The sequence below is a fragment of the Alosa pseudoharengus genome, unplaced genomic scaffold (genome assembly GCF_046254945.1).
Source record: "Alosa pseudoharengus isolate Yale_2024_CS ecotype anadromous, Long Island Sound unplaced genomic scaffold, YU_APseudo_1.1 YU_APseudo_1.1_scf_17, whole genome shotgun sequence".
Taxonomy (NCBI): Eukaryota; Metazoa; Chordata; class Actinopteri; order Clupeiformes; family Clupeidae; genus Alosa; species Alosa pseudoharengus.
In genome coordinates, this window is record NW_027468640.1 from 17,701,009 (window position 1) to 17,716,275 (window position 15,267).

The 15,267-nt window shown below is 45.2% G+C and overlaps 1 pseudogene; it reads left to right on the forward strand.

Annotated features, from left to right (window-relative positions):
- LOC143127320 (solute carrier family 12 member 6-like) overlaps positions 1–13,479 on the forward strand; it is a 35,388-nt pseudogene extending 21,909 nt beyond the window's left edge.
- The last annotated feature ends 1,788 nt before the right edge of the window (positions 13,480–15,267 follow it).

Below are 15,267 nucleotides of genomic sequence, written 5' to 3' on the forward strand. Positions count from 1 at the left end.
TTCCATATGAATGTGGTTCTGTTGACTTTTAGTTATTTGTTGCTACTGTGCTTGGAGGACAGCTGGTATCGCAATAATGCCGATAACGGTGATAATTTTGGGTAGCCTACTACATTCATTCCATACATCAAGATATTCACATTCAGTCTTTTCTAGTAGGTAAAGCAACTTCTTGACTATAAACCAACATGCCAAGTTTCAAAGCTCTCAGAGCTTATGTGATTGATCTGCACTAATTTATATGCCTTAACTCCAATACAGACAGGCTATATTTTAGTCATTTTTTTTGGTTTTGGGGTGTATAACAATATCTGTTAATTTAACAATCTTAGCAGTAAAATATTTTTAGCCAAGAATCCATTTCATATATGAGAGACCTTAGAGATGAGAAAAAACATTGTTGCGTTTAGTTCTCCAACATTTGGGGCCACTGTCACTAGCCTAATAATCAAGATATCACATTTTCATGCCGTTTCTCTAGTGGCTGGTAAAAAAGTTGAGTGGCTGGTAGATTTTGGAATCCACCAGCCACAGTGGCAGGTGGAAAAAATATTTAATTTCCATCCCTGGTGTGTGCGCGCGTGTGTTCAGGCAGCAAGATGAATACAGTGTTCCTCTGTTGACATCTCAAGGCATGTTTTCAGAAATGATAGGCCGAGAGCGTGACCAAAATATTTATCTTTTGAGGTACCAAGGTCTTCGCACAAAACACTCATTGTCATGGCACCCTCAACTGTTATGGTTGTGTGATATCATATCTGCTGTACATGGTTGTGTACAAGTGTGTTTGTTGTGTAATGCTTGTGTTTTTATTTTTGTGTGTGTATGTCATTTGGAATGGTAAGGCATATGCTCTGTTATATTTGTGGAATGTAATTGTGTGTGTGTGTGTGTGTGTGTGTGTGTGTGTGTGTGTGTGTGTGCAGGTGTTTGGACATGGTAAGGCGAATGGTGAGCCCACGTGGGCTCTGCTGCTGACTGCTCTGATCGATCCTCATTGCCTCTTTGGACCTTGTTGCACCAATCCTCTCTATGTGAGTGTGTGTGTGTGTGTCAGTCTGTCTGTTGTGTTTGATTCTGTTCATCTCTCTCTGTCTCTGTCTTTTGTGTGTGATTCTTTGAATTAGAAAAGGTGTGTGTGTGTGTAGTTTGTGTGCATGTGTGTAGTTTGTGTGTGTGTGTGTGTGTGTGTGTGTGTGTGTGTTAGGGGTGGGCGATATATATCGTCTGCGATAATATCGTGATTGTTGTTTTAACGTTGTGCAAATTGACATTATCGAGTATTTAAATTACTTGTGGGGAAAAAACAACACTCGAAATCAGCACTGAAGACTCATACATTCCCAGGAGGTAGGCTATGCGGGAGAAGTGCAGCAGAGCAAGTGTCACGTGATCACTAGTGGGTCACAACCAGGTCACAACGTTGTCCCACGCATGCCTAATGTTTATTTTGTGCAGCAAGAGTAGCCTACTTGGGATTTTATGCGGCTATATATTCTGTTCAAGTAGCATTGATGAGACAGTCACGTTTTGTCCTACACGGTATTATATGGAGAGAAAACATTAGCCTTTGAGTATTTTAATAGTCAGTTGTAAACAAATAACTATTCTCATGTAACTCTTTTGTAAATGGACTGAAGTTTGCTCTAAATATCTACGTTTATCGATTATGCTAACCGTTAGCATCTCTATGGGATTTCTCATATACATTAGCCATAAGCTAACGCATTAGTTTCTATTCTGTAACTTGGAATGCTAATATACGTGATTGCTCTAAAACAAAACATATAAGGAAATAACTGAGATGTAGGCTACTCTGTTGGTCTGCTCTTAGTTTTACAGTGAATCCTATGTAAAGGTTTGAAAGGAACTTCAGCTTCAGACTTTCTCTTGGGAAACTGTTAGGCCTATTCATCTTCTCTAATGTAGCTGGCTAGACCATGCAATTGCCACACACACAAGTGGGGGCAGAATTGGAAATGTGTCATAGAGTGACAATGCATTGGTTGATTTGGTTAAAAAGTCACAGGTTAGGTTATTGGTTATTATTGTAATGATGCTATTCATAAATAATGAGCTGTAAAGTAACTCAGACTTTAACAAAAAATTTTTTTTAAAGGATATCGACTAATTATCGTTATCGTCAAAATCACAAAAAATATCGAGATATTATTTTTTGTCCATATCGCCCACCCCTAGTGTGTGTGTGTGTCAGTCTGTTGTGTTTGATTCTGTGCATTCAAAAAAGGTGTGTGTGTGTGTTTGTTTGTGTGTGTGTTGTGTACTAGTGGCTGTAGGAGAAGCGGTGTGTGTGTGTGTGTGTGTGTGTGTGTGTGCGCATGTTTGAGTGTTTGTGTGTGTGTGTGTTTGTGTGTGTGTTTTTAAAATGTAATTCCTCTGTTCTCTCTCCCTGCAGGTTCTTCTTGATGTGTTATCTGTTTGTGAATCTGGCCTGTGCACTGCAGACGCTGCTCCGAACCCCCAGCTGGAGACCACGCTTCTCCTACTACCACTGGTACACACACACACACACACACACACACACACACACACACACACACACACACACACACACACACACACACACACACACACACACACACACACACACACACACACCGCTTCTCCTACTACCAGTACTACACACACACACCACTTCTCCTACTACCAGTACTACACACACACACCACTTCTCCTACTACCACTGGTACACACACACACACACACACACACACACCCCTTCTCCTACAGCCACTGGTACACAACACACACACATACACACACACACACACAAACAAACAAACAAACAAACAAACACACACACACACACACACACACACACACACACATACACAAAAACAAGCACACAGAAAACAGAAACACACATGTAGACTATACACACGTCTTTCATTTACCAGGAACACACCTAAACACCTATGCATATACATACATACAGGCACACACACACGCGCGCGCACACACACACACACACACACACACACACACAGAGACACGCACACCCTCTTGTGGTCTATTTTTAAGAGACCCTCCCCCCCCCCCCGTGCTGGCAGTGCTACACTAACAGTATGTTCTTTCCTCAGGACTCTCTCTTTTTTGGGCATGACGATTTGCCTCTCGTTGATGTTTATATCGTCATGGTACTATGCCATTGTTGCCATGGTGATTGCAGGCATGATCTACAAGTACATCGAGTACCACGGGTATGTTACCATAGTAACTGGATCCCTCTGATTGACTCTGTGGCCTTTTGTGTGTGTGTGTGTGTGTGTGTGTGTTTGTGTGTAAAATAAAAATGGCGACTAGCTGAAACAGTGAGAGCAACGTGGAGTCCTTATGGTTGTGTGTATGTGTGGGAATCTGTGTGAGTGCATGATTGTGGTCACATGCCTACAGAAACAGACAGCTCAAAGATCAGCCTGCCATTCCTGCATAGTCACAGGTAGACAAGGAGAGCTCTGTGTGTGTGTGTGCGCATGTGCATGCAGAAAATCACAAGATTGTATCCGTATTGTATTACTGTGACTGGAATGTGTGTGTGTTAATGGGTAGGAGGGGACTTGTTTGTGTGCGTGTGTGTGTGTGTGTGCGCGTGTGCATGCAGAAAATCACAAGATTGTATCCGTATTGTATTACTGTGACTGGAATGTGTGTGTGTTAATGGGTAGGAGGGGACTTGTGTGTGTGTGTGTGTGTGTGTGTGTTGCAGGGCAGAGAAGGAGTGGGGTGATGGCATCAGAGGTCTGTCTCTCAGCGCTGCTCGCTTTGCCCTGCTCAGGCTGGAAGAGGGAGCTCCTCACACTAAAAACTGGAGGTAAACACACGCGCACGCGCACACACACGCACACACACACACATAGAAATACCAAACACATCACATTATGTACACACATACCAAACACATCACACACATACACATACATACATACCACACATGCACACACACAATGCAGTCACTCATGACTCGCATACCTTCACAAATTTTTGATAATAATATTTGCCCCTGGGGGGAATTTGGACCACACACACACACACACACACACACACACACACACACACATACACATACATACACACACACACACACACACACACACACACATACACACACACGCATGCACACATACATATACACACACACACACACACACACACACACACACACACACACACACACACACATATACACTAACACACACTGTCCCATTATGTCTGTGTGGCTCTCAGGCCTCAGCTGCTGGTGCTGTTGAAGCTGGACGAGGATGCTCACGTGAAGTCCCCGCGGCTGCTGACGTTTGCCGCCCAGCTGAAGGCGGGAAAAGGCCTGACCATCGTGGGCACTGTTCTTTCCGGGAACTTCCTGCACAGCTATGGCGAGGCACTGGCCGCCGAGCAGGTAGGTCTGTCTCTGTGTCTGTGTGACTGTTTGCAAGGATTAAAGTTCTCCGTCATAGGACGGATTTCCGTCAATTTGATTTTAGAAATGTCATATTTGAGATCGATGCAGATCCGATGAGAAAAAAAATAGGAGGGGGGGGGACTGTCACCTTTGCTTTTCCTTTTTTAAGGCAACTACAAATATTAGGTAAATGTTTAAAGACCTAATAGTGTTCTTGAGAACTTTCTGTGTCTCAATCCGTGACCGCTCAAGAAGATACGTCCTATATGGCCTACGTCAGCCATGAGTTTCGCTTTGTATGTTGTAGCTACACACTTGTCTCGGGCGTTTGCTTAAAAAAAAGAACACGTATGGAGGACTATAACGGTCTAAAAGTTGGATTATAGTGACACAATCGAGACAGCTGATGAGGTTGGCCAATCCGTTTAACTTTTTTGGATATGATATTGTGAGCTCTATGTGCGAATTCGGACGCTTTGTTCTTTCCGTGCATCAATGTAGACACTTACTATCGCGAACTCTTGTCAGGGGAGGTCATTCATTTTGGGTGTCACCTATGACTTGAACAGATAGCCTGCTATGCCACCCGATGTAGGCTACTATTATTGTTACAGTTTTTAATCAATGCAACTAACATTATGTGTAAAGCGACGCAATATAAACCGTAGCCTATGCAATTTATTATCCCGTCTGTTATGACATACAACAATGTTTTTCACAATTTGCGACGGAAGGTTTTGACTGAGCGTGTCGAGTAAGGGGGTCAGTCGTGTTTGTGACGCACAGACAGCCTTGTAGCCTATTTTGCTTAGGCCTCACTTTTAACGACAATAGGTTGTGAGTGTATGTTGACAAAAAATAACCATACAATTAAAATAGTCAACTTAAAACTTTGCTATAAAATATTATTAATTTATAGCACAAAACCATAACCAGTGGGCCTACCAGAACCTCGCATATTAGCGTCATGATTTGTGTGCGTCTATTTGGCAAGGCCACTAGCTGTCATGGATGCGTTGTTGCTAAAGGAAGGCAGGTGTCAAAAGTTAAAAAATAAATGCAGATGGGCAGCTGATGAAAACGGGGGAGAACTAACAAGCCATGGTGTAAAGAAATTAAAGTGCCAGGAGTTTGCTTTTGCGCGGTTCGCTGCAAGAAAATTGTTTATGGATGCAATAGGAAAACGTTTTAGCACGCCACCAATCAGAAGACCGCCATAAGGTTAACGTTCGTGCACTTCAGGACATCTTCCCTACCTGGTGCAACTAGCCACCACGACAGATGTAGGCTACGTTTATCTATGGCTGACCGTTTTTACGTTTAGAAAGTAGGCTATGCATGTTCTTTCATAGCGCAACACGACCTGTCCTTAACCATATCGCAACCTCTTGTCAACCTTATACAATCTGTTGCTGAAGACAAAAGCGCCGTCTCCAGATTGTCGTTACAAATGCGCAGACCTCCTGCATGAGCACACACAGTATTGCTGCTCATTGGAAAACTGAGTTGTCTGTAAAACTCAAAATTACCATGTTTTCATTAAATGCGGATGAGGCAACAAATGGAAATATGAACAATATCTAGAATGTTCTGATTTGTTACTTTGATGAGGAAATGGGAAGTCTTGCAAACTTGATTTTATAGATTTTACTTGGTGTTGAATTGCATATTAACAAGAAAAAAATCTCCCCTTTAAACACTTTTGGCCTGAAGTAATTAAATAAGAGTGTGTTAAAGCCTTTCTACAATATTGCTGCAGTAGAAAAGAACAGCAATGGCTAATCAGCAATGGTCAGGGATGGTACTAAAATATATTTTTGTTCATCAGGAAAACTCAATCTCAATCAATTACACTCTCAATTCGCCTTATTCACATGGCGGCCATTGGCGGCTAAAACGAGGCTACAGGGTACACAAACCATAGGATTGTTATGTTCTATGCATTCACCTGTAGGTGGCATTAATTATATAGTAAGTGTACCCTGTAGCCTCGTTTTGGTTTAAACAATGGCCGCTGTGTGAATAAGGCGAATACTCCCTTTACTTTGCTGTTTGCATCTTTTTACAGGGGTGCTATCTCTATAGGTAGATATGAACAACGTATGACTTATGGCCTGAAAAAAGTTCAGTCAAACGATTTTTTTTCACTTTAATCCCTGTGTTTGGCTGCCTGTCTGCCTGTCTGTCTGTCTGTGTGTGTGGGTGTGTGTGTCTGTGTGACTGTTTGGCTACCTGCCTGCCTGTGTGTGTGTGTGTGCGTGACTGTTTGGCTGCCTGTCTGTGTGTGTGTGTGTGTGTGTGACTGTTTGGCTGCCTGTGTGTGTGTGTGTGTGTGTGTGTGACTGTTTGGTTCTGCCTGTGTTTGTGTGTGTGTGTGTGTGTGTGTGTGTGTGTGTGTGTGTGTGTGTGTGTGTGTGTGTGTGTGTGTGTGACTGTTTGGTTCTGCCTGTGTTTGTGTGTGTGTGTGTGTGTGTGTGACTGTTTGGTTCTGCCTGTGTTTGTGTGTCTGTCTTTCTTTCTTTCTGCATGTCTATCTGTCTGTCTGTTAGTCTTTCTCCCTCTTTCATTTCATCTCTCTTTCTTCCCTTTATCTCTTCATCCTCCTGTTCCTCTTCTCTCATCCTCTGTAATCTCTAAATAAAGCTGAAGTCACTTCAGTAACACCATCACACACATTCACTGCCATATTCTGGCAGCCGTGGCCCACTGGTTAGCACTCTGGACTTGTAACCGGAGGGTTGCCGGTTCGAGCCCCGACTAGTGGGCACGGCTGAAGTGCCCTTGAGCAAGGCACCTAACCCCTCACTGCTCCCCGAGCGCCGCCGTTGTAGCAGTCAGCTCACTGCGCCGGGATTAGTGTGTGCTTCACCTCAGTGTGTTCACTGTGTGCTGAGTTTGTTTTACTAATTCACAGATTGGGATAAATGCAGAGACCAATTTTCCCCTCACGGGATCAAAAGAGTATTTATACTTATACTTATACTACTTATATTTCCCTCAGGACAGAACAAAATGAACACCCAAAGAACAACCTAAAACTTAAGCAGTAACTGGCTAACCTTTGACATGTCTAGTTCCTGTGTGTGTGTGTGTTCATGTCTGCCTGTTTAAGAATGAGTAGTTGCATAGTCACACACAGACATGGAGGCAGTTTGGCCCAAGGCCATAGTCTGGAATCATTTTGGCCTCTGTGATGTTTGTCCTGTCTCTCTGAACTTTCTGTCTCATACATTTGCTCTCTCTCTCTCTCTCTCTCTCTCTCTCTATCTCTCTATCTCTCACTGTATTTTTCTTCCTCCTTCTGTTCTAATCATACAGTACATGTTTACACTAACAAATATTATTGAAAGTCAAACATAGAACATGTTTTAACTACAAACTAAACTAATAAACAGGTAAGAAAATAGTAGTAAATTATTAAAATGTTATATTATATGTTATATAATCGAATAAATTATTGCATATTTATAACAATATTAACGTAATGGAAAGTACTGTCAGGTCAATGGTTATCACCTCAGATTCTATATGCTCTCTCTGGCGTAAGCCATGGAAGACACAACAAGCTTTTTAAATTAAAATTCATATTAACTAGTGTATATTAATAACATGTAATATTAACAAAACAATTAAAATTGAATGAAATTGACTCACGCACTCACACTCTCTCCCTCCCCTCCATTCCTCTCCCTTCCTCTCTCTATCCCTCCCTCCCTCGATCCATCCATCCCTCCGTCCGCCGGTCAGACTCTGAAGCACCTGATGGAGAAGGAGCGGGTGAAGGGCTTCTGCCAGTGCATCGTGGCCCAGAAGCCCCGCGAGGGCATCAGCCACATGATCCAGTCCAGCGGCCTGGGCGGCATGAAGCCCAACACGGTAGTCATGGGCTGGCCCCTCGCCTGGAGACAGAGCGAGGACCCGCAGTCCTGGAAGACCTTCATCAGTGAGTCACGCCAAATGCAATAAATTGTGAACGATAAACATATGCAAACTGATTGTTGTCATCAATTTGAATCGCGTTGTACCTGATGTGAATCGAGAGTTAATCCACTTTCCTGGAACAGATTAGATTTCTATGCACATTAGGAGATTGGGTGCACATTTGAAGCGTCTCCAGCAGGGATCAACGTTAACTTTTAAAAGTGATTAAAAAGTGGTTTTCAGCTTGGCAACCAGGCATGAGGTTTTGGTTGCCAAAGCCAACCAAATTTGGTAGCCAAGGGCAACCGTTAATGTTGAGCCCTGGTTTCTAGTCAGGATTTCTTACTGTAATAGTTAAAATATTATACATTACATAACCTCTATGCTCCTTATATGTCACTGTAGACATGTCATCTGGAAAACCTTTATATATCTAACTATACACTTTTGTAGATAATTAATCTCTATCGTCTACATCAGTGTTTCTCAAAGTGTGGTCCGGGGACCACTGGTGGTCCGCAAGCTAGCCCAAGTGGTCCGCGAGCAGACGTGGTAAAATATAATATAGATGAGTTGTTTGCAATATTGAACCAACTTGTATGTAAATCCAAACATTTCTGCAACACTGCCTATGTAAGCCATGCCAGTTTAAATCATATGAATTCTCTGAAACAATAATACAATCAAAGTGGTTCAGTGAGTAGGCCTATTGTGTAATTTACTATTGAAGTAGGTCTAATTTTTTTATTTTTTTTTAGCTAGGTGGTCCGTGAAGCTTTTTTTATTGATTAAGTGGTCCTTGGTCTGAAAAAGTTTGAGAAACACTGGTCTACATAACTACACAGAATACTGTACTCTACCTGCACTTTGGTATTTAAAGCTTATTTTGCACTTCTGGTTGCATGTCAACTGCATTTAATTGGCTCTGTACCTGTACCCTGCTAAATGAGAGTAAAGTTGAATCTAATCTAATCTAAACAAGTTGGATAGAAACCTGTTTAGGGAGTCACGGCGGGAGAGGGGGATGGAGGATGAGAAAAGAGAAGAAGAGGAGAGAGGGAGGAGAAGGACGGAGGATAAGAAAAGAGAGGAGGCATGAATGCCAACTCCGTGGTCATGGACTGACCCCACATATGGCAGCAGAACAAAGGGCAAAGCATGGCCTAGATCCCCTTTTAGATCCGTGATTAAGAGATGCTTGATGGAAATCCCTCTTCTGTCGATCTCATTCTTTATCTCCTTTCCTCCTCTTGCCCTCTGTCTTCTCACTCTATCCCTTCCTTCATCCTTTTTTTCCTCCCCTATTTTATTCCCTCTCTCTTTCCCTTTCTCTTTTTTTCTCCTTTCATCTTCCTCTTCCCCTCTCCCTCGCTCTCTCCTTTACCCTGCCTTTTCTCTCTATTCCTCTTTTCTCTGTCTCTCTTTCTCTCTCTGTCTTTCCTTTACTCCCCCCTTTTTTCCCTCTCCCTTATCTCTTTTTCTCTCCTTTCATCTTACTGTCCCCCTCTCTCTCTCTCTCTCTCTCTCTCTCTCACCCCTCCCTCTCTCTTTCTCTCCTTTCCTCTCTCCTCCTCCCTGTCCCCCCTGTCTCAGATACGGTGCGGGTGACCACAGCGGCCCACCTGGCTCTGCTGGTGCCCAAGAACATCTCCCTGTTCCCCACCAGCAGCGAGCCCTGCACCGAGGGCACCATCGACGTCTGGTGGATCGTCCATGACGGAGGCATGCTCATGCTGCTCCCCTTCCTGTTGCACCAGCACAAGGTGTGTGTGTGTGTGTGTGTGTGTGTGTGTGTGTGTGTGTGTGTGTGTGTGTGTGTGTGTGTGCGTGTGTGTGTGCCATTCCTGCATAGTCACAGGTGAACAAGGAGAGCTCTGTGTGTGTGTGTGCGCGTGTGCATGCAGAAAAGCACAAGATTGTATCCGTATTGTATTACTGTGACTGGCATGTGTGTGGTTATGGGTAGGAGGGGACTTGTTAATACATTTTTCTGTGCTGGTGTGTGTGTGTATGTGCATGCGTGTGCGTGCGACTACCCTACACCAATTAAAGGTCACATACTGCAGCAGGAGGGGGGGCAGATAGAGGTTTGTGTGTGTGTGTGTGGGGGGGTGTCATGTTTGTTCAATGAGTGTATGTGATCATATCCAGTGTAGTAATTGTGTGTGTGTGTGTGTGTGTGTGTGTGCGGGGTCAGGTGTGGCGTAAGTGTGCCATGCGGATCTTCACAGTGGCTCAGATGGAGGACAACTCCATTCAGATGAAGAAGGACTTGGCCACCTTTCTCTACCAGCTGCGGATAGAGGCCGAGGTGGAGGTGGTGGAAATGGTAAGACACACACACACACACACACACACAGAAGACCCTGATCTCACATACTCCACCGATGTTGCTTTTATCCTATTGTACTCACATTTGCAGGCATATCTGTGACCTTAAGGGCCTGTGTCCACCAATCGCGTTTTTTGCGCCGACGGTGGCTATTTTCTATACAAATCCTATGAAGCTCAGCATTCACAGCGCTCGGCATTCACAGCGCTCGGCATTCACAGCGCTCGGCGCCCTCGGCGGAAAAAGGCTCTCGGTGCTGACCGTTTACTTTCCTGCAGTGCTCAGAGCGCTCAAAGTTTAAATCTGTTCAAGTTTTAGAACAGCGCTGGGCTCGTCAATGTCACTTCTCTCACAACGACTGTAACCTACCAACAATAAACGCTTGACCGAGGCGCTCTTAAAATGAGGCTAAGCGCGCTATCAGCACAAAAAAATGTGATTGGTGGACACACACAGGCCCTAATGTTGAACAGTGAAACTTGTCAAATAGTTGAAGGAAATCACAAATCTGTTTCCACGTCTCTCCTCTTTCCCTCTCTCTCTCTCTCTGTCTCTCTTTCTTTCTCTCTCTCTCTCTCTCTCTTTCATCTATCTTTCTTTCTCTCTCTCTCTCTCTCCTCTTCTCTTCTCTCTCTCTCATTTTTGCTCTTCCTATCCCTCTCTCATTCTCACCCACTTCCACCTCTCTGCTCTACCCCCTCATCTCTCTCCGTTTTCTCTTGACCCTTCTTCTTCTTCTCCTTTCTTTCTCTCTCTTCCCTCTACCCATTTGTACTCCCTTTCTTCTGTCATCCACCGCTTCTCTTCCTCTTCCATTCTGCTCCCTGCATTCTCTCACTCTCTCCCCTCCTTCTCTGCTCCCCCTCTCTTTCTCTCTCTCTCTCACCCCCCTCTCCCCCCTCCTCTTCTCTGTTCCCTCCATCCTTGCAGCATGACAGTGACATCAGTGCGTATACGTACGAACGAACTCTGATGATGGAGCAGCGCTGCCAGATGCTCCGGCAAATGCGTCTCTCCAAGTCCGACCGCGAGAAGGAGGTGAGGAGTGTGTGTGTGTGTGAGAGAGAGAGAGAGAGAGAGAGATGCTGCTGACATAAGCTCAGAGCAATATATATCAAGAGATTTGTTGAGAGAGAGAGAGAGATTGATTTGTGCTATTTGTGGGTGTGGCAACAGCAGTGCTAAATCTGGAGATGTAGAGTTGACCATTGTGCGATTGACGCCCTCTACTGTAAGCTACTCTAAATGCATGCGTTTGGTACGGGACTGATGGGCTGAATTATTCATTCAAGACATTGAGAAAGAAAGGGAGATTGATTGATTAATTAAATGTCCTTTCCATTCCTGTCCCACACACACGCACGCACACACACACACACACACACACACACACACACACACACACACACCGTGTCTCTCTCATTGAAGCGAGGGCGCTGGAGCCTTGATGAAGTAAGTGCATAGCCTCCCAGTAGCCTGTGCACTAGCGTAGCATACCGAGTGATTGTCTGTCAGAGTAAGTGTCTGTGTTTGTGCATAGGTATGTGTGTGAACATGTGTATATGCTTTGGTTGACCATATGAAATACTTTTTAAGGGTAAGAGCAGGCTTAACTCAGTCTCTTATTGTTTTCAAGATTGCTGCTGGGCAAAACTTAGTTAGAAGTAGTCAGAATATATATGAGAATTTTTTTTTTATCAATATAAGTAAATATAGATAAAAATATTGATGTATACAAAGTGTGGCCTTTTCTTCTTTTCTGACCCTACGAAAGAGAAACTGCCGTTCATTTAGAGAACCGGTACCCCAGTGTCCAGTGCTGTGTTGTGGTCAGTGATGGTGTGTATGTCCACCCCGTAGGTGTATCTCTCTCCCATACCGAAGACAGAGGCAGTCTACACCAACCCCCGCAACCACAACAAGAGAAAGGTAGAACGAGAGAGGAACAGAGGAGGATGGAGAGAGGGGAGTAGAGGAGGAGGAGAGCAGGGAAGAGCTGAAGAAAGGAATACAGTGAGATTTTGAAAGAACAGAAAAAAGAGAGGAGGGAAAGAGACAAAAAGTAGCTGCCGTGGACATTGGGAGGTTGTCACAAATTGCTAATTCATCCTGTGATGTGTGTGTGTGTGTGTGTGTGTGTGTGTGTGTGTGTGTGTGTGTGTGTGTGTATGTGTGTGTTTGTGTGTGTATGAATGTATGTATGTGTGTGTTTGTGTGAATGTATGTGTGCGTGTGTGTGTGTGTGTGTGTGTATATGTGTGTGTTTGTGTGTGTATGTACGCGTGTGTGCGTTTGTGTTTGTGTAATCGTGTTACCTGTAGGCTCAGCTGGTGAAGGACCGCAACTCCATGCTGCGCTTGACCAGCATCGGCTCCGACGACGACGACGACACAGACGGATGTTCAGGCGGAGCGGGAGCAACAGCAGCATCAGGAGGAGGAGGTGGTGGGGACCGCAGCGAGCGTAGCGGAGGAGGAGGAGGAGGAGGAGGAGGAGGAGGAGGAGCGACAGGGGCAGAGAACCAGCGGGTGCACATGACCTGGACCAAAGAGAGGGCGCAGCGGGTCCTCCTCACGCAGACGCAAACGCACACACACTCCGGCTGCAGCACGCCCGAGGGCTTCAGAGACATGCTCAGCATCAGGCCGTGAGTTTACACACACACACACACACACACACACACACACACACACACACACACACACACACACACACACTCCGGCTGCAGCACGCCCGAGGGCTTCAGAGACATGCTCAGCATCAGGCCGTGAGTTTACACACACACACACACACACACACACACACACACTCCGGCTGCAGCACGCCCGAGGGCTTCAGAGACATGCTCAGCATCAGGCCGTGAGTTTACACACACACACACACACACACACACACACTCCGGCTGCAGCACGCCCGAGGGCTTCAGAGACATGCTCAGCATCAGGCCGTGAGTTTACACACACACACACACACACACACACACACTCCGGCTGCAGCACGCCCGAGGGCTTCAGAGACATGCTCAGCATCAGGCCGTGAGTTTACACACACACACACACACACACACTCCGGCTGCAGCACGCCCGAGGGCTTCAGAGACATGCTCAGCATCAGGCCGTGAGTTTACACACACACACACACACACACACACACACACTCCGGCTGCAGCACGCCCGAGGGCTTCAGAGACATGCTCAGCATCAGGCCGTGAGTTTACACACACACACACACACACACACACACACACACACACACTCCGGCTGCAGCACGCCCGAGGGCTTCAGAGACATGCTCAGCATCAGGCCGTGAGTTTACACACACACACACACACACACACACACACACACACAGAGAGAGAGAGAGAGGGAGGGCTTCAGAGACATGCTCAGCATCAGGCCGTGAGTTTACACACACACACACACACACACACACACACACTCTCCGGCTGCAGCACGCCCGAGGGCTTCAGAGACATGCTCAGCATCAGGCCGTGAGTTTACACACACACACACACACACACTCGGGCTGCAGCACGCCCGAGGGCTTCAGAGACATGCTCACATCAGGCCGTGAGTTTACACACACACACACACACACACACACACACACACACTCCGGCTGCAGCACGCCCGAGGGCTTCAGAGACATGCTCAGCATCAGGCCGTGAGTCTACACACACACACACACACACACACACACACACACACACAGAGAGAGAGAGGGAGGGCTTCAGAGACATGCTCAACATCAGGCCGTGAGTTTACACACACACACACACACACACACACACACACACACACACACACACACACACACACACACACACACTCGGGCTGCAGCACGCCCGAGGGCTTCAGAGACATGCTCAGCATCAGGCCGTGAGTTTACACACACACACACACACACACACACACACAGAGAGAGAGAGAGGGAGAGCTTCAGAGACATGCTCAGCATCAGGCCGTGAGTTTACATACACACACACACACACACACAGAGAATACACAATACATTTAGAGAATATAGGCAAGCACACACACACAACCATTTTTCAGGTCTTTTTCAGAAAAGTCTAAAAAAGGTTTACAGCATTCTTGCAAACGTTGTACTTTCATACACAATAGGGTTGGGCTGGTGATATGCCGGCTTGGCATATGATTCATTTTGGACTGAGTAGTAGGATGAAGTATCAGGGCTACATGGCCCTTGAAATTTTTTAAGACCACACTTCGCAACGAACTTTTGGCATGTCCTTGAATGCGTTGCAGACACAGGGAACTTGACTACGATTGCATGGAAAGAAGCCCTTGAATGTTATTATATCCTCACAATAATCATGTAAAATATTGTTCAATCTGTTGGAATACCTTACTCCAATGTACGTGCAATAGAATATGCATTGGTGTCGTTGCAACACATATTTCAGTATTAAAATAGACTAGCAGTAAATGTATTGCATTTCCCTGCTTATCTGCAGGTTCATAAAGGGTTGTCCATTTTGCAGATAAGGATATCACTTGTAACTCTGTTTCTAGTGGAAGGGGTAGGGGTTCAAATTAGTAATTGGCTTCTATTTATTTGTCTACAGTCAAACATT